At 33.7% G+C, this 23,667-nt stretch overlaps 1 protein-coding gene across 3 annotated transcripts in view; it reads right to left on the minus strand.

Moving 5' to 3' along the window:
- Positions 1-23,667, minus strand: part of CSMD3 (CUB and Sushi multiple domains 3) — a gene marked incomplete at its 5' end in the record, with an annotated part of 1,086,230 nt that overhangs the window by 490,389 nt on the left and 572,174 nt on the right. The gene's annotated exons all lie outside the window — the stretch shown is intronic.

The raw sequence follows: 23,667 nt of genomic DNA on the forward strand, positions 1-23,667 counted from the left end.
TAAACTTCTTGTTTTAGCAATTCAGCTTCCATTCTCAACTTACCAGTGAAGTCTATGATAAATGAATAAATCCACAAGTGCATTTCGTACAGCTTTTTAAACATTCTTTCCATAATGCAACTAAAAGCAGTGCTCTTTGAAAATAGTCACGTTTTTGATCATATACATATCAATCAATAATATATAATAATAAGATAATACTTATTTTTTCTCAAGAATTATGCTGTGTTTTATATGTATTACATCATTATCTATGAAACAAATCTTATATGTTACCCAGTCTTAAAGCTGAAAAAAAATTGAGGTTTATGTTGATCTTTTCCAAGATCACACAGCTAGTAGAGTTGAATCAAGAATTAGGATGTGCTATATACAATGGAATATTACTCAGCCATAAAAAGAAATGAAATTGAGTGATCTGTAGTGAGGTGGATGGATCTAGAGTCTGTCATACAGAGTGAAGTAAGTCAGAAAGAGAAAAACAAATACCGTATGCTAACGCATATATATGGAATCTGAAAAAAAAAAGGTACTGATGAACCTAGTGGCAGGGCAGGAATAAAGACGTAGACATAGAGAATGGACTTGAGGACATGGGGTGGGGAGGGGGAAGCTGGGGCGAAGTGAGAGTAGCAACGACTTATATACACTACCAAGTGTAAAATAGTTAGTGGGAAGCAACAGCATAACACAGGGAGATCAGCTCGCTGCTTTGTGACAACCTGGAGGGGTGGGATAGGGAGGGTGGGAGGGAGGCTCAAGAGGGGGGGGATATGGGGATATATGTATGCATATGGCTGATTCACTTTGTTGTAGAACAGAAACTAACACAGTATTGTAAAGCAATTATACTCCAATAAAGATCTATTAAAAATAAAAGAATTTGGATGTGCGGCTTGACTACGTAGCCCATGCTTTCAAGCAATACTACTGTCCTTGGTTGGCTACACTGCCCCTTTTAATGTGCTACATATAGTAACTCAATTTTCTGTTCTTTGTAGTCATATTTTATAAATAAATAGGAATTAAATGACAAAACATGTTCAATCTTCTTTGTTAATGGTAAGTATTGCAATTAAAATAAAATATATTAGCTTCATAAGAGAATAGAAAAAGAATGCTGACCCTTTAGGAGGAAAGTATTTCCAACTGTTTACCATTTTAAGGAAAATAATTAAATATTCAATAGGCTGAATGCTATTAGATGGAAGATTGAATATTCCTTTGCAATCTAAATTCTAAGTGTGGCCAGAGGCACTGTGAACAGTTTAAAGAATAAAATCTCTAGCCTGAGTAACTGAAATGTGCTTTTTACAATTCAGGAGAGACAAATACACATCAGAACTGATAGGCTTATCAAACATAACATCATTAGGTCATAATGATGAAGAATGAAGAGAGACAGAAATTTCAGGCTTCTGGATTTTTCTCCTGGAAAAATCCTATTTTCCTGGATTAAATTATATTTTAGGACAATACATAATAAGAAAAAAAATCTGTGGCATATGTAGTCAGATAGTGTTTTAATTTATGGTTTATTAAATTTATACAACTATTTTACAAGCATGTATCTAACTTCCAACTGAAAAGCTGAATAGTAGCTAACTGCAGAGATAAGTTCACTTTCACTGGTATTAAATTAATTTATCTTCTCTTGATTAAATAGACAAGCAGAATTCTAAAAATTTATTTCTCAGTTGTCAGGTCCAAGAACAAATTCTTAGACTAGTTTTATAATTTTATTAGATAAAATTTTGAATGTTAATCCTGGATATCCCCATTCAACTCCACCTTTTTAAAGAAAAGGAAATTAAGATCCAGACTATTGAGTTTGCCAGGAAATTATTCATTCAATGAGTATTTATGGACTACCTATTGTAAGTAACTTAGACACTCTTATATGTTACGACACAAATTCCCAGCCCCTGTTGAACATAATTTCTAATGGATGACATCTGGATTAATGGCAGAACTGAGGTAGACTACACTTTACACTCTTTTTACTAAAAAGAAATGGAAAAATTCCTTTGAAATAGCTGGAAGTTTGCTTTGAAAAAAGTTAGAATTTTTAAGTTAATCATTTAGGAAATAATAAATTAACTGAATAGTGTAAAATATTTTGTTAAAATGTACAGGGCTTCATACTGAAACCAAACAGTACATTCTGGATGGGCTTTTGATAAGTCATGATTTTTATTTATCACACAGTTGTTAGCAAAATGTTTAAAATGAATTGTTTTATTATTTATATTTTCAGCAAAATTGCCTTTTTCTTCTAATTTGCAGATAAAAATAACATAAATATGCTACAATAAAGCAACCAGAACAGAATTAAATATATGTTGGAAATTGTGAATTGAAGGGCATATCTGTTTCCACTATCAATTTTTGTAAGATGAATAAATATTAGTTATATTACCATGCCATCTAAACTAAAGAGCAATACAAATATCATGTTGGTTACAGAGGAGGGTCTAATATACAATCCTCTTTGAGGCTGATTCTGCAGAAATTTATTGCAAATAAAAAAAGAGATTAAAAAAATTAACCTCAATCCAAAATCTGTACTAGAAACTGGTGGCCCTCACTCTCCTCCAGTTCTTTTCCCTTGGATAAAGGTCCTAAAGATTTTTGGAAGAAATAGTAAAAATAACAATAATAACAAAAGACTCTTTAGAAGTTAGAATTAGTTTTGGGGACAAAAGAAACACACTAGTATTAATTTTATTCAATAAATAAATATTATTGTGTAGCACTGTAGCCTACGTGGTAGTGGGACAGCAATATGCCTCAGTAGCTAAAACTGGGGAGATGGGGAGTGAGTATTGAGTGGCTTTATATATGAAGTTTCATGTTGTCTTTGATTCAAACATGAGAATGGATGGTCAATTTGCAACTCTATTAAAAACTCAGTCCTTGCCAAGAATTTTCTTTCTACCAAAAGAAGACTAAAATCTTTCTCTGATAGTCACAGAGAAGTACTATAGAATGTTACACAAAGATTAGAATATACTCAGGGTGGAGGGTTAACTAATAAGTTACTGTTCATCAAAAACAGAAAGGAATGAAAATACCCAGCGATAATTATTCATAAACAATTTACAAGTATATTGAATGAAAAAAACATCCTGACAGTACAAGTCATAAATAGGACACTAAAAATAAGCTTTCTGCAAGCACACAAGGAGGTACACAGAGGATGGTCTGTGTTACAAAAACAAAACGAAATCCAGTCATGGCACAAGACAGCCTTATATGATGTTAAAAAGGGAATGTGTGGTTGTTAAGTTTGCCAGAAATCATAATAAAAAGAAAAATAATTACCTTTTGAGTACTTAATTGTTTGATTTTTTTTCAATTCTATAATTTTATTGACTTTCATGTAAGACATGATTCTTGGTGCTGGGAATAACAAATCAAAAAGACTGAAATCCCTCCTCTACATATTCACATGGGAGGAGAAAGTTTATACACAAATAAGTGAAACATAATTTCTTGATGGTAATAAGTTCTGTGAAGTAAAACAATGCAGGAAATGAGAGAGCATAGGTGCTTTGTTTATGACAGTAAAATTTTTAACAGTGAGAGTACATGAAATATAAGCATATATGCAGCTTGAGAGAAGAGTAAGTATAAATCCTTAAAGTATGTAGGTGCTTGGAATATTCATGTAACAACAAAAAGGCCACTGTGGCTGAAATAGAATGATCCAAGGGTAGCGTAGTATGAGATTAGGTAAGAGAGCCAATGACAGGGTTTACATGCTATTGTGTTAAGCAACTTGATTTTTTCTATTGCAAAAACAAGTTAAAAAAAAAACAATAGTTCTATTCACAGAAGACCAGTAAAAGTAGTAGCTCTTATTGTTTAAAAAGAAAAGATTATTCTGATGTTTACTAAAAATATTCTCTTTCTGAAAGCATACACAAAATTATGCCTGTAACCTGTCTCTCCATTCTTATTCAAAAACTCTAGTACTCTGGATAAAAATTACTGACTTGAAATATAAGCCCATCAATTAAGTCTCTTAATCTGTGTATGAGGTGTTAAGATATTCACATGTAATTTTAATTTTCTTTTCTATTTGCAAATGTTCTTTGGCTTTTATTTTTTAATTATAAAATGTCTATTCAAAATATTATATTTCTCCAAACTAAGTAGTTTCTTTTCTTTTCTTGTTTCCAGTCAAAAGGAAATCTTGCTTCAAATCACAATCATTTGTAACCTATGGGCAGTAATGATGTGGATCTATATTATCCTGGATAATTATTTTACATTTTCTGTTACTGGCCTTCTGTTACTGGTACCCAAAGTCACAAGTTGGTAACCTTATTTCCTACTTCACTGAGAAATCCAAATCAATCTAAAAGAAAATTTTACAGACTCTCATCATTCTATTTACCCACCTACCATCTCCTATCCTCTTGAGCACTAGATCATCTATGTTTTCTCCTAATCAAGAACATCATTCCAGCTATTCTCCTTTCTCTACTACATCATAATTTTTTTCACTCTCTAGTTCATACCCATCAGGGTTCAAAAATGTTAGTGTTTCTCTGAACTTTAAAATAATACTTCTCTTGATTTTGTTTCCCCCACCAACTACTACTCCATTTCTCTAGTCCTTTTTGCAGTCAGTCATCTGAAATGAACAGTCAATAATCCATGTCTCCAACTCCTCACCTCTTGCTCTCTCTTAAAACCACTCTAATCAACCTCTTCCCCAACAACTCCATAAAAACTGCTGTTGTAATAAACATCAATGTCTTTCATCTTATAAAATTCAATGATAAATTCTTAGTCCTTCTCTCTTTACCTATCATGCAATATAACCCTACTGGTTATACACATTTCTCTTTGATATACTTTCTTCACTGGCTTTCAAGGCATTGTTCTCTCTCTCTCTCTGTCTTTTTTTTGTTGTTGTTGTTCCCATTAGGAGGATACAAAGAAAAGAAAGAGGGTAGGGTAAGTGAGTGATATTCTAATTATTTTTTTCCCAGGGAGTCTATATATATATATATATATATATATATATATATATATATATATATATAATCTAAAAATATATAAACTAATAGAGGTATACATTTATTTATCTAGAATTGTTGAGGTAACAGCACCCAGAAAACTGAAAATAAAAATAGCTTTAAAATGTTCCCTGAGGGGTAAGAAGGAGAGATTAGTACTCTTTTTATCATAAGCTCGTCAGTTCTTGCAACCATGTGTATTTATTCCTTGATTTTTTCCTTGATAAAAATGTTTTAAAATAAGTTTTTAAGTACTATATGTAATTAAAAAAACTAAAAATGTCTATACACTTATTTCAGTTGGAAAATGGAGTGGCTAAGATAGATGAGAAGTAAAGCACATTAATTCCATAGATTTCATTGCTGGTGTCAAAAGTTACTAGATAACTCTGATAAATCAACAAGTAGAGGTGTAGGTTTAGGTAAAAAGTTATGGTGGTAAGTGGTATTAAAAATAAAATTATTAAATGAAAAACCTGTAACTTTGGGACAAAGGTTTGGAGGTGAATGGGAGCCACAGATTTTGGGTTGGCCAAAAAGTTCGTTCAGGTTTTTTCCCACGTTATGGAAAAACGTGAACGAACTTTTTGGCCAACCCAATATTTTCTTCTGTTTAATTTTATTTTTAAAATATCTTTATTTTTTAATAGAAAAGCATGTATTGCTTTTATAATTAAAATAATTCAGTTTTGCAAAGAAAGACTAAGTAAAATTTAAAGTAATACATTTATAGGAGAAATGTATCTCTTTTACTATTTCTGGAAAGGATGAACATAATTGTATCCCAGGGCCATGGTTGATACTTAGGCAATACTGTTAAGTAAAGTTGAATTAAATTGGGAAAAAAAGGCCTCATTATAAACATGTGAAAAAAAGTGGTGTGCAGAAACAGCTCAAGAGCCTCTATGCACCAGGAATTCTTCCTGAATGTCTAACGTCGTTTAAATGATTTTATAAATGACCTGTTAGTGGAAAGAACATTAAGGAAGTATTAGAGGAGAGCTATATAGAATGGGAGCAGAGCTAATAAACTGCTGTTAGGAGTTATCGTAGGAAATGCCTATACACGCTTTACACCTTGTCAACTTATGTAATACCGGCAAAGAGTTTGTTCACCCCCAATACATAAGGAGTTTTAAAGACACTGAGACTTAAGAGTTACACTCACTATCCCAACTTTCTTTGTGCTTACAAATCATCTAGTTTTTAATTGACTAAATTGCCTTTGTCTGTGGTCCTTATGAAGGAAAAAAAAAGTGAACATAAATTGCCAAAACTTATCTTGAAATATTAAAGTAGTTTGGGGAAGAATGGACCTGTGTGGTTGGAGAAAGGCTGAATAGGAGAAAAGTTTGATGAATAATACAAGGTGCACATGCAGAAAGTACAGCACACTTGATAGAAAGCTGTTGGAAAGTAGGCGAGAGTGATGGGAAGTATACATACTGGTATTTGACAGATTGTATGAGCACTGTGGATTCTTTGCTCACTCGGGATAGACACAGTACAAAGTGGTGGAGGGACCTGATTCAAAAAGAAGAAAATGCTGAATGGAGGTCTAAGTCAGGATGTAATCAACTCTAGTCTTCCTCTATCACAGTGAGAGCTATTATATTAGTGGAGATAAAAGTCACTTTAGATCTCCTTTCAAAATACACAAACCTACAGTTTTATCCAAAAGATGGGGAGAAGCTGAGATTTTGGGGATATGAATTATGTTGAGAAGAGAAGCTTTCGTTTTCCTCAGAGCAGTAATTTCAAGTGTTTGTTAGGAGAAAATATAGTAATTACTGTATCAGACAGAGTTCTAATGGGAAAAGAGAAACTTCTCTGTTATTGAGACAAGAAGGATTAATATAGGAAATCAAAAGTTTACAAAACCAGAGAAGAGCCTGGAGAGTGATAGTCAGGAGAGGGAAGCAGCTTCCAGCATTCAGTAAATCAGAAAGTGCAAGAATCACTGGGAATTGCTGCTGACAATCTCAGCTGTGTGTAACCTCAAAGTAGGCAACTGTCAGGGAGAAGGCCGTGAAACCTCTGGTAAAACTATATATCTGTCATTTGATGAAGCCCCTGAACCCATCTGCCTGCTGAGGGACAGCAGCTTTTGTTTCTTTTTTGCCATAAAGTCTCTTGCGAGTGCCTCCCATTGGAGAACTCAATACTGAACAGGGCAGTCTGCCTTTGAATAGATGAAGACATGTTTACTCTCTCCTCCAAAGGAAAGATGCACTTTCCCAGCAGTTACTGTTAGTTCCCATCACCTAGCTCAGTCACAAAGCCTCTTGACATCTTAAAGCCTACATGACAAGGCTAACCACCACCAACGTGCCTTATATTAAATTGTAGAGAAATAGAAGAATAAAGAATAAAAATTGGTCTATACATATGCAAATATGTCCATAACAAAGCAAGGGAGAAAATACTGATAGTTATCCCATTTTTTTTTTTCCTGCAATTGTTCACAAAGCCATTTTTGGTGTCTATATTTCTTTCTTCACCATGTGTTTCATATTTTGCCCTCAGCCACCACTTCAGCTGGTCATGATGATATGACCCAAATCTTTATTCTTGAAGTGTCTGAGCCATTTATGAAACTGTTGATATCTGCTGTAATTTTTCATTAATTTATTTCTGTGCAAAGTATTCATTGGCAGCCTACAAAATCTACTGGCTTCCATACATACTCCTTCTTGATCCCAATGTACACCAGCAACCTGTTTATAATCAGGATCAATCACCACAGCCAATACAGTAAATCCTTTATTTGCCTGTTGATGAGTGGTTTAAGAAGCTCTCAATACAGTCAGGGGACAATCTCTGCCACAAGAAAAACGGAATTGTTGCATCCCCTAGTGAACTTCCTTTGTCCTCTAAGGTAGTAAGACCTCAACTAGCAGAGCTCAGAGCTGTGGAGATTAGAAACACATATTTTGTGAGTGATTTCTTAGGTGTAATAGTGAGGGGTACCACTTCACTTTCAACCCTCAGTGTCCAAGACTGTGTTCTGGCTATGTGAAAAGAGGGGTACAGGTTTCCCCCACTATCCAAAAACAAAGCATTCCTATGAAACATTTTGTAAGCCATAGAGAGTAAAGCGAAGAAGCAATTATCTTAGGACACAGCTTACTAATAGATGCACAAAATATATTGAGATAAAGCATAGATGCAAGAGACATAGTTCAAAGCTGTGGCAGCTTGACACTGAGATGCTGAGTGCAGTTCCCAGGAAAGGAGCTTGGTGGTGTCACTCTCACTGCCCAGGGCGCACATTGCCTCTACAACAGCTAACTGAAAAACAATGCTGAACGCCATTTTCACCTTTCACTTCTTTTCGTAAAAGTGAAAAATCCTCTTCAGGTTTCTTTTGGTTAGTGAAAACAGGTACTAATGTAGATCTTTCATGAAAATGAAGTGGCGTGAAGCAAACGTTTGAAAAGTTGGGGTGGTGGTGGTGGTGGTGGGATGAATTGGGAGATTGGGATTGACATATATACACTAATATGTATAAAATAGATAACTAATAAGAACCTGCTGTATAAAAAATAAATAAATAAAATAAAATACAAAGAAAAGTGGGGGATACCTGTATAACATATTGGTTACTTGTTCCAAATCTATACTCAATGCATATTTTAGAACAGCTCATTAAACTTATAAGAGCGTACTCCCAATGGTGTCTGGACCAGCTGCAGACCTTTCTCTTCTCTGTTACCCAAATAAAACCAATGATAACTTAAAATTATCCTTAGGCGTTCCTATTTTAAAGACTGGATTTTTACCCAAAAGAATAAATCCAGAATAGCAAAATTTCACTGGTCATGTGGATAGGGAAACATTTCTCCATTAAGCGACAATATGGGAGCCCTTTCACTAACTGTTTTAATTCTTCATGGAAGAATGCTCTCTAGAAATAGGAAGTCTAAGAAAAATTCCCAAGAACATAATTTATTTTACCATCTGCTTTTCTTATAAAACAATCAGTTAATAACATAATTGCCTTGACATCATGTTCTGAGTTGCACATATGTTACAATGGAATGCAAAATTCATTTTTTTTTTCTGAATTGTGGAAAGGATGCCTTGAAGTTTTTAATTCTATTTTTGATTTTACATTTTGGAAGCATCTTATATTTTGACCCCCAACCAACTTATTTATTTCAAATTTTAAATTGTAGCAAATTTTAGTACATTGAAACAATGAATAATAATGTATCATACTGGTGTACAGAAGGTTTTTTATTGGAGTGTCTCAATGAGTTTTTTTGCTTATTTTTTTTCCCATTAAAGAAAAGATGTTTTACTTGAATTATTAGAGAACGAGAATGACTTGTTACTTCAAGTACCCATGATTCTTGTAGTCTGTCTACCTGTCTGCTGTCTATCTATCTATCTAGCTAGCTAGCTAGCTATCTTGTGGACATATTTGTTTAAGACAAGTTAGGCATAAAGGTCTAAATATACGACTGAAGGAATTAATCAAAATCCCTATTGGTTCTGATTTTCAGGAAGGAGGGCAGAATCAATGAAGTAAACAGCTGTGAGATAAAGGAGGCTTTGCCCATTGTATTAAATGGTACAAATATCACTTGTCTTTGATGACCTATCCTAGATGAAGCTGTCTGCACTACTGAAAGGTTAGTGATAGTTTCATTACAATTAGTTATGATATTACATAAAAATTCTCTACTAGGATCAGAACTCAATTTCAGAATGATAAAGAAAGCCCTAATGACAAATTCATAAAATTTACATTGTATTGAATTATGTACAACTAATATTATGAATTCTATTTGGTTCCTACTAGATGATAAGATCTTTGTTGGCAATGTTTAAAGAGTAACTACTGAACAACAATTACTGTGATAGTATATCCATTCTGTATTTGATTAATATACAGGGCTCTTTATGTTATTCAATTTGAACACCATAAGTTGATTTTATTTTCAAACTATTATTGTAAAATGTGTTATTTGCTCTTAATAACATTTATGCTATTCACTGTAATTTTCTTAGTCGGAACAAAATTTTGACTGAAAGAAATTCTGTTTTTGAGCAAAATTATGTCTTGTAGTAATAATTATTATTTTGAGAATAATAGCTATTATTTATTTAGTTTTGTATGTGCCAGGCACTTTTCTAAGTACTTTAAATGTGTTCCTTTCAATGGCACTATGAGATACTATTATTAACCATATATTACAGATAATGAAATGCAGGCAAAGTTAGTAACTTTATGAAGGTCACACTGCAAATAAGTATTGGGATCCAAATCCAAACCACACCATCTGATTCCAATATTAAACTCTTAACCACTGCACTCACTGCTATCCCACAAATACCTCCCATCCCTGGCATATGACACTATTCTATCATCAATTTTGTTAAAAATAATTTGAGAATATGACATGTCCACAAACAACCAATGTAACATGCAGATTCTACATGAAAACTTCCAGGAGTAAAACTTTTCTTCTAGCAGAAGTAGATGAAAGCATAAGTCTGCCTTTTGATCTTCAAGAGCAGTCAGAGGTTGCGAGTAGAATTGCTCACTCTCCTGTTAGAATAGACTAAGATGATCTCAGGCAGATACTTAATTTCAGTTATTTGTTGGGACAAAATGAAATGTCAGTTTTTATTTTCATTTTTACCTTAGCACTACACCTAAATGTTAGATTATTGATAACTAAAAGGTTTAGTCCATAACTTTTATTAAAAGCTATTGTATGTAAATGCAGATCATTCATTAACATAAAGGAATTTAAATATTGCTAATGGAAGTTGAAGCCTATTAAACTAACAGTGAATATTGCATTGTTTTGGGGCCAAACGAGTATTGTACAAATTAAGAAAATAATAATTTATTGTTACATTTTTTCTTGAACTTCAATGAGTTTTTAAAATAATTTGTAACTTAAAGTGTTTTTACATTTCTGTAGTCATATTTCCTCCCAAATCTCCAGCATTAATCTCCAACTTCAGCAGGAATAGTCAGACCAGTGCTGCTCTTTTAGGGGAATGGCTCAGTGGACCCCTGAGAGTCCTAATTTTAATGTGTTTGATTTAAAAGTCTTATGAAGCATTGCTAACAGTATCTGTTAGTGGAAAAAATCTCTCCTTCTTTAAAACCTCAGTACTGAACAATATTCTCCTTTGTGAAGATGTGATTATTCAAACAAATTTCTCCCCTGAGTCGCGTCATTTTCTAGTACAGGAATTTCCATAAGAAAAAGGTGGAGGGCTGATTAAGAAGTTACCCATGTCTTTTTTTAAAGAAGTAGATGCAATCTCTGTTTCAATTAACCGTGGGACATCTTCAAATGACCTCGCTGACTCTTCTAATTTATTTACTAACATGGAGCCAACTCAAGATGCACTTACTGGAGGGACCATGCCCTAGTTTCATTTATTTCTCATTAAATGTGCTGCTGAATAGAAATACCTCAATCACCTACAAAAAAGGAGATCGCCAATGGAATTCCTAAATAAACTGATTCTAGTTGAAGTAGACTGCAATTATTAATTTTGATATTATAAATAAATATGTTGTAAAACATATAAACATATAATTTATAAATATATGTAGAATATATGTAAAAAATAGCTAATTTAATCTTTTCACCCTTTTCTTTTACTGTCTGACTTGGGAATTGAACATTTTGGCTTCAAATAAACTACTGAAATCTATACTAGAGGTAAGATCTAGAAATATTTTTCATTATGAATCTTACCTTATTTTATTCAGAGCCAAGTATAAAGTAAGACATTGGTATTTTACAGAACTCTGGCTCCTGTAACTTTGTATCAAAGCTATTTAGGAAGTTGTTAAAAATACTTAAAAAAGATTTTTTTTTCTTCTTCTGTGTTTAGTTCACATGTTTACAACCACAGTATAGAAATATTTTTGACTGTACACTTGTATTGGTAAAACATTTTTGAGCATGCCCTCATATTTGTCTCATTTGTATACAAGTGCTACTGTATTAATACATCATATTCCAAGCATATTATTCCATGCATGTGTATATGTATGTATCGCACTTGGAAGTTTTCATTAATGAGATTGGCTCTATTGTATCATCAGTGAAACTCTACTTGACTCCAGCCAAATATCCTGAAGGTTAATGTCTTAGTTAACAAGGTGAACTATGCGAACAATAGTGTATTTATAATTATTTACCTTTAATATGATTTTTTGCTTGAAAAGTTATACTGTCAACCCCAAACTTCTGGTTTACCTTCTATTAGCAGTAGAAGTCATTTAATGCAGCTGCTTTGCGTAAGTTACCACCAGATGGCATTTCTGTGTCTTTGATTATGCACACATTTCTGAACTAAAAACTACTTTATTAAGTGAGGTTCTTGCTAAGTTCTTTGGGCAAATTATTTTACTTCTCATTCAAATACCTACTTTACCAAACAGCTGTTCTGTCCACGGTACTACACTAAATGTGCTGAGGGCTACGGAGGTAATGTGTCAACATCTTTAACTGCTTGTAGTTAGAAAATAAATATTCAGTAGAGCTCTTTATCTGACTTTTATTTAATTAAATTGCCAGATTCTTTGTTGTTTTCCATGTTGTTTGTAAACATACTGAAAATAAGTAGTAGGCAAATTATAAAAGCTTCAATATGACATTCCAAGAAGTTTACACTTTACTATATATTATTTAAAATTAATTTCCTAAATTGATTTCACATAATATAATCCACACAGATTTATCAAAGTTTTTTGTTTTTGTTAATTGGTTGGTTGGCTTTTGGCTGGTTTGTGTTAGTGAAGCAGAAATTACATGATCAAATTTATTCTTTATAAAGATAAATTTGGAATGAAGAAGGCATATACTAGGGACATAGAGACCAGTTAGAAGACTATAGTGAGTCAAGTAAAAAAAAAAAAAAAAAAGAATAAATGGCTGAGATGAGATAAAGGTATATCCCTTTTTCTAAGAGATGGGATCATTTAAACAAGTAATTGAGAAAAAGAATGGATGGGAGGTTGAGAAGAAGATGATTCTGAAGTTTCTGAAGAAGATGATTCTGAAGTAGATGAGTCATCATGGGGGGGTGGAGAATATGAAAATACGGTTTTAGTAAAATGTAAAGACTTTGTTTTGGACATGTTGAGCTTAAAGATTTCTGGTACAACCTGATGAAAATATTAACAATGTGATATGGAGTTCAAGAAAGAGGTGAGGGATATATTTTATAGGGAAAAATCCTATCAAATATATTTAACAGAATCAACAGTAAATTTTTCTCCTTCCTTTGTCCCCACAATATGTTTTATTAATACAACAAATATTACTTGAAATTTAATAGCCTGACCACTTTATCTAAATAACAATGTGTCATCTATCATAACTCTTTGAATCCACATGCCAAAATAATGTATCTGAAAATAAGGACCTTTATTTCTATTTTTAGTTCAGAAAAACTGTATCTATTATATGTTAATTATTTTGATTTAAAATACAATGGGAATTCCCTGGCAGTCCAGTGGTTAGGACCCTGCACTTCTACCGTTGGGACCACGGGTTCTATCCCTGGTCAGGGAACTAAGATCCTACAAGTTGTGTGGTGTGGCCAAAAAAATAAAAAAATAAAATGCAAATGTTTTCTATTAAATTCAATTTTTATGTAATTTTTAAGTAATTATTTTTAAGTAATTTATTTTTACTTAAATTAAATTTAAGTAAAATTAATTTAAGTAAATTTTAATTTAAGTAAATTAATTTAAGTAAATTTAAGTAAATTTAAGTAAAATTTAATTTAAGTAAATTAAATTTAAGTAAATTTAATTAAGTAAGTAAATTAAATTTAAGTAAATTTAAGTAATTTATTTTTACTTAAATTATTTTTAAGTAATTATTGAAATTTGTGCAAACAAATTTTGCTTTCAAATGAACAAAAATATAATTTTGGGTATAGAGAATAATCCTGTTTCATGTGGGAACTATATTACTTTCAAAGTGCTACATTAATATACATTGGGCTCTGGACAGGATTATGAAGTATAGATGCTTCTCTGATTTTCCCACACATGAAATTCTTGTGTTTTTTTATTGTTGTTGTTTTCTTTTTTTTCTTGCTAATGGCCCTATATTTTAGAAAATTGCAACTAAGCCTTTTCCTTCTCATTTAAAGGCAGCTGAAAATATTGAATTTCACTAAAGGTTTAAACTTTTTAATATCTTCAGATATAATTAGTGGTCCAACATAATATCTTATTTTGCTACATGGCTTTAAAAAAGAACCACTTCCAACAGAAGTAACACAAGTGACATTTTAGCAAGTTCTAAGCTATTAAAATGAACTAAGAAATGGGAATTTTAATGGGAAAAACTTCTTTCAGAAATACATTCATGGCTTCCATTGTTATATTTGCTTACTAAGGGAGATTTAAAGGATTTGTTGAATGAATGTAAAGAGAACATTTTCATTTATAAGCAAAAAAATTAAATATGCTGTTCATAATTTTATACAAAATCAATATACAGTTCTTTGAAGGTTTAATAAAAATAGCAAAATTAGAACAAGGCAAAGAAGAAGAAAAGTATCCCCAAAAGTAAGTTTCTGGATCAAGGCAAGTTACATTTTTCTAAAAATTCTTGAGCTTGTACTTTGATTAAAAGTAATTTAGCCTAATTTTATCTTACTCTTAAATAAAAGTATATTTCAAATATTTGTTTAAATTTTCAATTTATCATATTTATGCTTAATGATAAATTTGGAGACTATGTGTTCAAAACTTTTTCATTTGTTATTCCTCCTATAAAGTAATGGTTAAGTAGCTATAATTAAGAAATTTATGAAACCTTTTGTTTTATCATTAGAAGTGACTTAATATAATTTAGTCTTTATATATTTATTTGTTCTTTGAACAGATAAAATATGATAAGATAAGCACATTAGCCCTGGCCCCTTCTGCCTTTATATCTAAGTCTACACTATGATATTCTATACTATATATATTTACACTCACACACATATAAATGATCATTATCTGAGGTATTAAAATGTGGTGAAGATGATATTTTGTTGTATACTGTTGCACAATGGTGATTCTTCTTAAAAACATAAATTGTTAAAGTATGTAACAATGGTAAATAAAAGAATAGCAAAAGACTGGTGAAAACAATTTGTGGAATATAGCCAACTTAATTCTTTTTAGTAATGAGTAGGGAAGCCTGTACTGTTACAATCTTGAACATATTTTTTGAATATTTTATATGTTCAAAACAATCAATTTAAAATATTTGCTGTTTGCATTAGTATGTTTGAAAGTTACAGTACCTTTACAAAAGAGGTTAGCAAACAAATTTGTGCAGAATAGTTCAGACTCAGGGAAGCATAGTAGCTGTAGTTGCATAAAAGAGAGAGCAGAAGTTCCTGAATAATATGTGAGGGAAGGGCATTCCAGGACAACTATATAAGACGGACAAGGAAAGGAGATCGAAAATAACATGACTTGTTCCAGAAACAAAATATCACTGGTGCATATAGTGAATGATAGGTAATGGGGGAAGTAAGGAAAAGAGCATCACAGGTTTAATCATGGAGAACTTTTAATACCTTGATGAAGATACTGGATTTTACTCAAGAGATAAATGCTAGACAGTAAAGGTGTCATGAAGGAGAATAACTGGGCAAGATTTATATTTCAGATATTTACTCTGAGCAATGAAGGGGATGGCTTGAAGAGGACAGGTAAACCAGAAGGGAAGATGTTTTAAATGTCCAGGCGTGAAAGGGCGAGGTACTGAGACACTGGCTGAAAGAATACTAACAAGGGGATGGATCTGAGAAATAGGTAACAAGCAGCGGCAGGAGGAATTAGTGAAACAGTAGATGCGGGGACTGAGAAAAAGTGAGGGGTTTAGGATGACACTAAGATGAATACGATCATGAAGTGGTTGAATGTATGAGACTAATTTTTTAATCAAGTCTGAGTCAGGACACATTTTTTCTTGGACAATTGAAAAGTGAGCCAATGCGATCCAGTGTGTGGAAGGTGATTACGGTTCCTGGCTTTCCACATGAGCAACAGGCTGCAGTTTCTCAACCTAATTTATAGTGCATATGTCCATTCTCTCTCCTCACTATTTATTTATTCTTCACTCAGTGAGCATTTTCAAAGGGCTTACCATGGCTAAGTACTTGCTTGCTGCCTTTTTTTTTTCCCCATGCACCCTGTTCCCAAGTTTCTATTTTAATTTCTCATTGGGAAAACTTTGTTAATTTATGATAGCTCCCCTCTTTGTGTCTGGATCTCTCTCTATTGTCCTTTATTTCTAATCAGACACATCTCCTGGATATATTTTTCAAATGCTCATTAAAAACCAGGAACTGTTACAAGCTTGAACTAGTACCACTAGCTAATAATTTCTGAAGGAAACTAGTGGTCCATCTAGAGTTCTCTATTGCCTCTAAGGCTGAGTGATCTGGACCACAAACTCTTCTCTGAAGTATTCTGTTTCTTCTATGCCTATTGTCTAGCCCACTCCATACTACTCTCATTTCCTTTGGCCTTCCCTTTACTAAGTTGTCTATGATGAAAACATTTCTGTAGGATCAGTGATTGTATTGGAGAACAGTTCTCATCTCTGTCTATCCTCCAACAGGGAGGAAGGAGTCAGAGACACAGAATTACTTTGTGAGAAAAAAACTTACACACTTTAAACAAAGTAACATAGAAAAATTTAACCTACTTGACTTGAATCTAATCCATGTTACTCCACACTAGGAAAATGAATGGCAATTAAATTTTTCAGAAGAAGAGTACACTTGCAATATATATATACATATTTGGTCAGAAGTTATAAAGGCAGATGAAACATAACACTTGAGGTAAATCCAGGACCAGAAATCAACTTCTTTTTTATGCTTTCCTATGCATTTATTTGTTTTTGTATCTTCTAGGAATTTGAGCTTGGCAAGTTATATGATATATTTTGATGATGAAAAAATATATATATATACACTTATAAAATATCGATAGGTTGCTGCTATAAACAAAGATGTCTCAGCAACTCATACCTGAGAAAATTTATTAATGAAGGCTATACCGCCACTTTTTAAAAATCAGCATCTTTACTACTTCATACAGTAAGACAGTAAATGGTAAAAGCAAAGCCCTGAGAAAGCATTTTTGCTGTTCTTCATGGCCCCAGGGGTAGAAAGGCTGATTTTCTTTCATAGTTGGCCACTTTGTTCTGGCCATGGGACAATTTAATGCAAAAGGACAAGCAGCACCAAAGAGATAAAACTTATGTTCTAACTTGAGACATCAGTCTTTCTAATGGCACAGCAAACTGCAGTCATTAAGAACTCTGGGGCTTCCCTTGTGGTGCAGTGGTTGAGAGTCTGCCTGCCGATGCAGGGGACTCGGGTTCGTGCCCCGGTCCGGGAAGATCCCACATGCCACGGAACGGCTAGGCCCGTGAGCCATGGCTGCTGAGCCTGCATGTCCGGAGCCTGTGCTCCGCAACAGGAGAGGTCACAACAGTGAGAGGCCCGCGTACCGCAAAAAAAATAATAATAATAATAAATAACTCTGGAATTAGAACTGGGGGGTTTAAATTCCAGTTCAACCACTTATTAGATCTGTGATCTTGGGCAAGATAATGAACCTTTAAAATAGCTGCAAAATGTAAATAATGTCTTAGCTTTCAAGCCTTTTGTAAAGACTAAGGGAAGTCAGGAATAATAGACAATTAATTAGGGCCTATATCACAGGAATGTACAATAAATGGTAGAGTAATCTTTGATAATTTGCCTGCTATAGAAAACTTTGGGATTCCTGAAATAAAAAATAAAGAAGATAAAAAATGTGCAGGAAGAATTTTGGAGAAAATCAGAAATTATGAAGCTGTATATGAACAAAGAATGGAAGAGGACAGTATGGAAGCAAATTAAGTTTGCTTAAGCAAAAGACAGCAAAAGACAACATCTTAGAAATGATACTATAATGATTTGACATTGGGCTAACTTGCAAAGGGAGAGTGGTTAATTTCGGCAGCAGAAATGCGTAAAGGCAGTGTGAAACAACATAAAATAATTATGTGGCCATATACAAGTTACTTAACTTCTCTGTGCCTCAGTTTCCTCATCTGTAAAAACTGGTTAGTAACAATACCTAGGCCATTAGGATTGTATGGAGTTTATATTAGAGTTAATATAAGTATAGCACTAGATTCATGCTTCATACCTACTAACTGCATTGTAAGTATGGTTATTGTGACTACTGTTATTTTAACATACTGTTTAATTCACCTGACTTTTTTTTTTTCTCCATAGTGAGGCTCTGTCAATAAAAGAAGTGGTGCATTTATTTACATTCTGGCACAAACTTATTATCTCTTGGTGGACTTCTCAGACATAGTTTATGGACTAGTATTTTGAGTAGCACTGTACGAGATTATCCACATCAGCATGAGAATTAGCTGAATATCTCCCATGTAAAAACAAAACAATCAAAAACCTCCTTTTGTCCTACATTTCCCTCCATCTGTTATCCTTCTACAGAGTTGTCTGTTATTTATTGCCTCTAATTCCTCTTCTACCAAGCACTCAAAAAGTCATTCCCATCATGCTTTGTCAAGTCACTCATTCTGTCAAATTAGTAGTCATTTTTCAGTCTTCACCTTCCTTGATTTCTCAGTAGCACCTGAGACAGTAGATCATCTGTGGCAACTTCTACTCCAAGTTATTGATTTGTATGTACAACAACCTACTCCACGTGCTTCCTTGAATATCAGTAGGCATTTCAAACTTATCATATGTAAAACAGAATTTTTGATTTTTGTCCCTGAACCTGTTCTTCTCACAGTCTTAACTCTTCTCACGGTTACCATTTTTTTCAAATCCACAATGATCTCTCACCTGTACTCTTGCAATAGCCCCTTAACTAATTTCCCTGTTTGTCTTCTTAAGGTGCTTTTTTTTTTTTTTTTTTTTTTTTTAACACATCAGCCGGAGTGATCCTTAGAAAATATAAAATACATGTTTACTCTTCTGCTCAAAACCCTACAATGACTTCCCAATTCTGGGTATAATTCAAACCCTATTAAGATCTACGTGATCTAAACACAGCTCCCTCCGCTTTTGCCAACTATCTCTGTGACATCATCTCCTACTACTGTCCCTTGCAGACATTCTTATGGCCACAAAGGACATTTTCTGTTCTATGGAAACACTTTAATGTTAGTCACTTTTCAGAGAGGTAAAAGGCAATTACTTTTCAATGTTCAAATTTTTCATCATCAATTTATGGTGCTAAATTTTAAATCTTATGAATCATAAAAATGTTAGAAAAGATATATCTGTGAGCCTTCATCATGCATTCCATGTTTGCAATCTTCACGAGACATAATTTGCTGATAATATGTGTGATGAGTTGCACTTTAGAAATTACAATTTTAGATGAAGTTTCATTTAGTCATATGTTTTGGCTGTCTTTTAATGAATCCTCATTTGACTTTTTCAGAGTCAATAAAAGAGTTTTCTGAGAAGTGACATCAGCATCATGGTGGCATGAGACATTCTCTCTTCCCTTCAATCTACAACCAGTAAAACATCCATAACTCAACAAAGGTGTCTCTACCCAACATACCAGAACACTGGAGAATTCCACACATCCATACATCTAAAGGTGGGTTGACTGGGACACATAGAGGTGGTGGAACCAGGGGAACAGTGGAGATGGTGCCTGTGATACCAGACGGATGGCCAAGACTGCTGAGCCCTCTAGCCCCAGAGAACCTGGTAGCATCAGGGAAGGCAATGCATACGACTCTGGCCTTCCAGCCACATCCATACCCACGGCCACAGGGAATCAGGCAGCAGCAGCAGTTGGGCCTGCAATCCCAAGCTTTCAGTTGCAGAGGTGCATGTGACACCAGCCCCTCTGCTGGCAGTGGTGGTGCTCACAAGCCCAGCAACCCTGAAGAGGCATCCACAACCCCAGCTCTCCCCCTCTGCCTCCCCTGCAGCAGTGGAGCCAGTGACTCAGGAAAATCACCCCTCCCCCACCGCCCCCCATGCAGTAGAGACACCCACTATCCTGCTGCCCCAGGCAGTGATGCTAGCAACACCACCAGCAGCAAGGTACCAATGACCCCAGAGGCAAAACAGTGACAAGAAGCCACCGGGGAACAGTTCTCTGGCAGATGCCCTGGAGGGTGGAAAGTTCAGATTCTCAAATGTAACCAGAGGCAGGACAGGTAGGAGAAACCAAAAACTTGTGCTATGGTGCCACCTACTGGAAAACAAAAGAAAAACCTCTAATTATAACCCGGCAAATAAAATCAAGCTGCGGGGGGTGGGGGGGTGGGGGGGAGTTTTATCTAAACAAGCAAGGTGTCCACTACTTCAAATGGGCCGGCAGAAAAACAACTAAACTCATCATGCACCATGAAGAAACATAGTAATGTGGTATCAAAAGAAGAAGATGATTATTCTCCAGAAACCAAAGTCATGAAATATTGCAATCTCACTGAAAGAGAATTCAAAATAGCTGACATGAAGAAACTTAACAAGCTTCAAGAAAACTAAGAAAGGCAATCCAATGAGCTCAGAAATAAATTAATGAACAGAATGAATACTTCACCAAAGAGACTGAAACTCTAAAAAAAAAAAAAAACAAATTCTGGAGCTGAAGAACTCAATGCATTAGAAAGCACTGGAAATAGAGCAGACCATACAGAAGACAGAATTAGTGAGCTTGAAGATAGAAATCTAGAAATTATACTGGTAGAAAAGGAGAGAGAATTAAGATCTTAAAAAAAGAATAAATTCTGTATGAACTATCTGACTTATTAAGAAGTGCAGCATTAGGATAATGGGTATCCCAGAAGGAGAAGAGAGGGAAAAGGGAGAAGGAGAAAGACAAATACTAAGTGATTTCACTCATATGTAGAATATAAAAATAAAATAAAATAACAAACCAAATAAAAACAGACATATAGATACAGAAAACAAAGTAGTGGTTACCAGAGGGAAAGGGGACTGGGGTGAAGGAAAAATGGGTAAAAAAGATCAACTGTATGGTGATAAATGGAAACTAAACTTTGGCTGGTGAGCACACTGTAGTGTATACAGAAGTCAAAATATAATGTACACACAGAACATATAATGTTATAAACCAACGTTACCTCAACTTAAAAAAATAAAATAAAATAAACTTTTAGTTTGGCTAGAATCAGAATCATATAAAAATTGTACAAATTATGTGATATTTTCTCATAATTAAGGACAAATTATTTAACTAGATAAACTTGTAAAGTGTTTAACATACACATACATATTTACCTATATATAGTTTTGTTTTTATTTACATAAAATTGGCATTTATCAACCTTCCACAGTTAATGATCATCTGACTAAAATAAAGAAATATGTAACACTGATGACCTAGAAAGCACTGCATAATATTTTAAACCTATTACTCTCATGTGTAACCAATGACTACAATGAATCAAACTTACATTAGATTTTTACCAGAAGAAAGTTCTACATTGAATATAGTGAAGTGAAACAGTTTTATTAATAATAACAGCACACAAGCACAGTTGTAGTCTTCAAATTATTATAAATATTACTGAAATACAAGCAGTCTTTCAATTCTCAACATATTTCAGGTACATTAAAAAACAAGAACAACTCCTCACCTCCTTCAAGTAAATGGTATTTCATGTTCATTGGGTGTTGCCTTGCTCACTCATTGTAAAGGTACTGAAAATATTCACCTAATTAGTTCCAAAATATCTATCACTATTTTATTACTCAATTGTTATCTTGACATTCATCATTTAAGGTATCCTATCAATGCCAAAATTATTGATTTGTATTTATTTTTTAGAAGTAACACACTATATTGGGAAAGAAAACTGGAATTTAGAGTAAGGAAACTCAGAATTCAGTCATATCCTACCTGAAACAGCCATTTGACTCTGACCAACTTATTGACTTCTCTAACCTCCTGTTTTGTCATCTGTAAGCTACAGTTTTCAATCTGATGAACTGCAAAATCTGTGTCAATTCTAAATGTCAAGACTATATGATTATGTCTGGGAAACAATGGTGGCTGCCTGCTTCTGAATCTCCCCTTTAATGCTCCTAAAAACTATAGTAATAACCAAGGATGAAAATAAAACCATGTATGACCTGTCCCTTCAGAATACTGCACTCCTACTTGTCTATAAATAGAGAAAAAAAATTCTTACAGAGTTAAACTGCATGACTGTGAACACAGAGTAAAGAAGGTAAGCTTAAGAATATCTGTTAAAAAAAAAAAAAAAAGAGTAAAAAGGCACAGAGGACATAAACAAAGCACAGGTGAAATCATCCCCAGAAAGAGCAAGTCAAACATTAAATGTCAAAATACCAAACACAGCACTTGGGCTTAGTTGTTAACAGCACTGATTAAATGAAGGGGATTTAAATTGTGTGGGACTAGACGTAGCAGTCTCAGAGAGCAATAATCATGAAAGAGACACACATTTAGTGAAAGAATAGTATTCAACAAAAAATGAGGCAAGGAAGGAAAATAATTTTTAAAAAAAAGTAAAAAATAAAGAATCCTAAAGAAACAGAGAGAAACAACATGGCATCCTTCTCTTACCCCCACCAACACCATCAATAAAAGAAACTGTAAAACAGAGGACAGAAGAGAGCATTCTCAGGCCAGGAATACTGTCCATGAAATGAACAGAAATAAGAAAAACCACATCTATACAAAACTACTGTGATAAATCAGAAATGGGAATCAACACATTTTTGATGATAAAATTTTCCTCTGAAAACAATCATGCAGTTTAATAAAATTGTAATACAACACCCCAAACTAAATTAAATATACTCAAATGATGAACTAGGGATATTAAAAACATCCTTGAATCAGATAATAAATAGTAGGACTATAAATGGACATAAGACAGTTTATAATAAAACAAAAGTTGATTTAACTAAGGAAAGAGAAGAAAATGATAACATTATACTAGAAGTGAAGATAAATAAACAAGGCACCCCAGAGAGAAAGATTCAAATGAAAATTTTATAAAGGACATTGAATAAAAGCAGGGAATAAAAGAGAATTCAAGAAACGAAATTGAGTTATTTGTAGTGAGATGGATGGACATAGAGTCTGTCATACAGAGTAAAGTAAGTCAGAAAGAGAAAAACAAATACTGTATGCTAACACATATATATGGAATCTTAAAAAAAAAAATGGTCATGAAGAACCTAGGGGCAAGATGGGAATAAAGATGCAGACCTACTAGAGAATGGACTTGAGGACATGGGGAGGGGGAAGGGTAAGCTGGGACAAAGTGAGAGAGTGGTAGTGTATATATGGACATATATACACTACCAAATGTAAAATACATAGCTAGTGGGAAGCAGTTACGTAGCACAGGGAGATCAGCTTGGTGCTTTGTGACCAGCTAGAAGAGTGGGATAGGGAGGGTGGGAGGGAGGGAGATGCAAGAGGGAAGACATATGGGGATATATGTATATGTATAATTGATTCACTTTGTTATAAAGCAGAAACTAACACACCATTGTAAAGCAATTATACTCCAATAAAAATGCTAAGAAAAATAAAAGAGAGAATTCAAGTGAATGAAAATGAAATACA

The sequence above is a fragment of the Hyperoodon ampullatus genome (genome assembly GCF_949752795.1).
Source record: "Hyperoodon ampullatus genome assembly, chromosome: 17".
Classification (NCBI taxonomy): Eukaryota; Metazoa; Chordata; class Mammalia; order Artiodactyla; family Ziphiidae; genus Hyperoodon; species Hyperoodon ampullatus.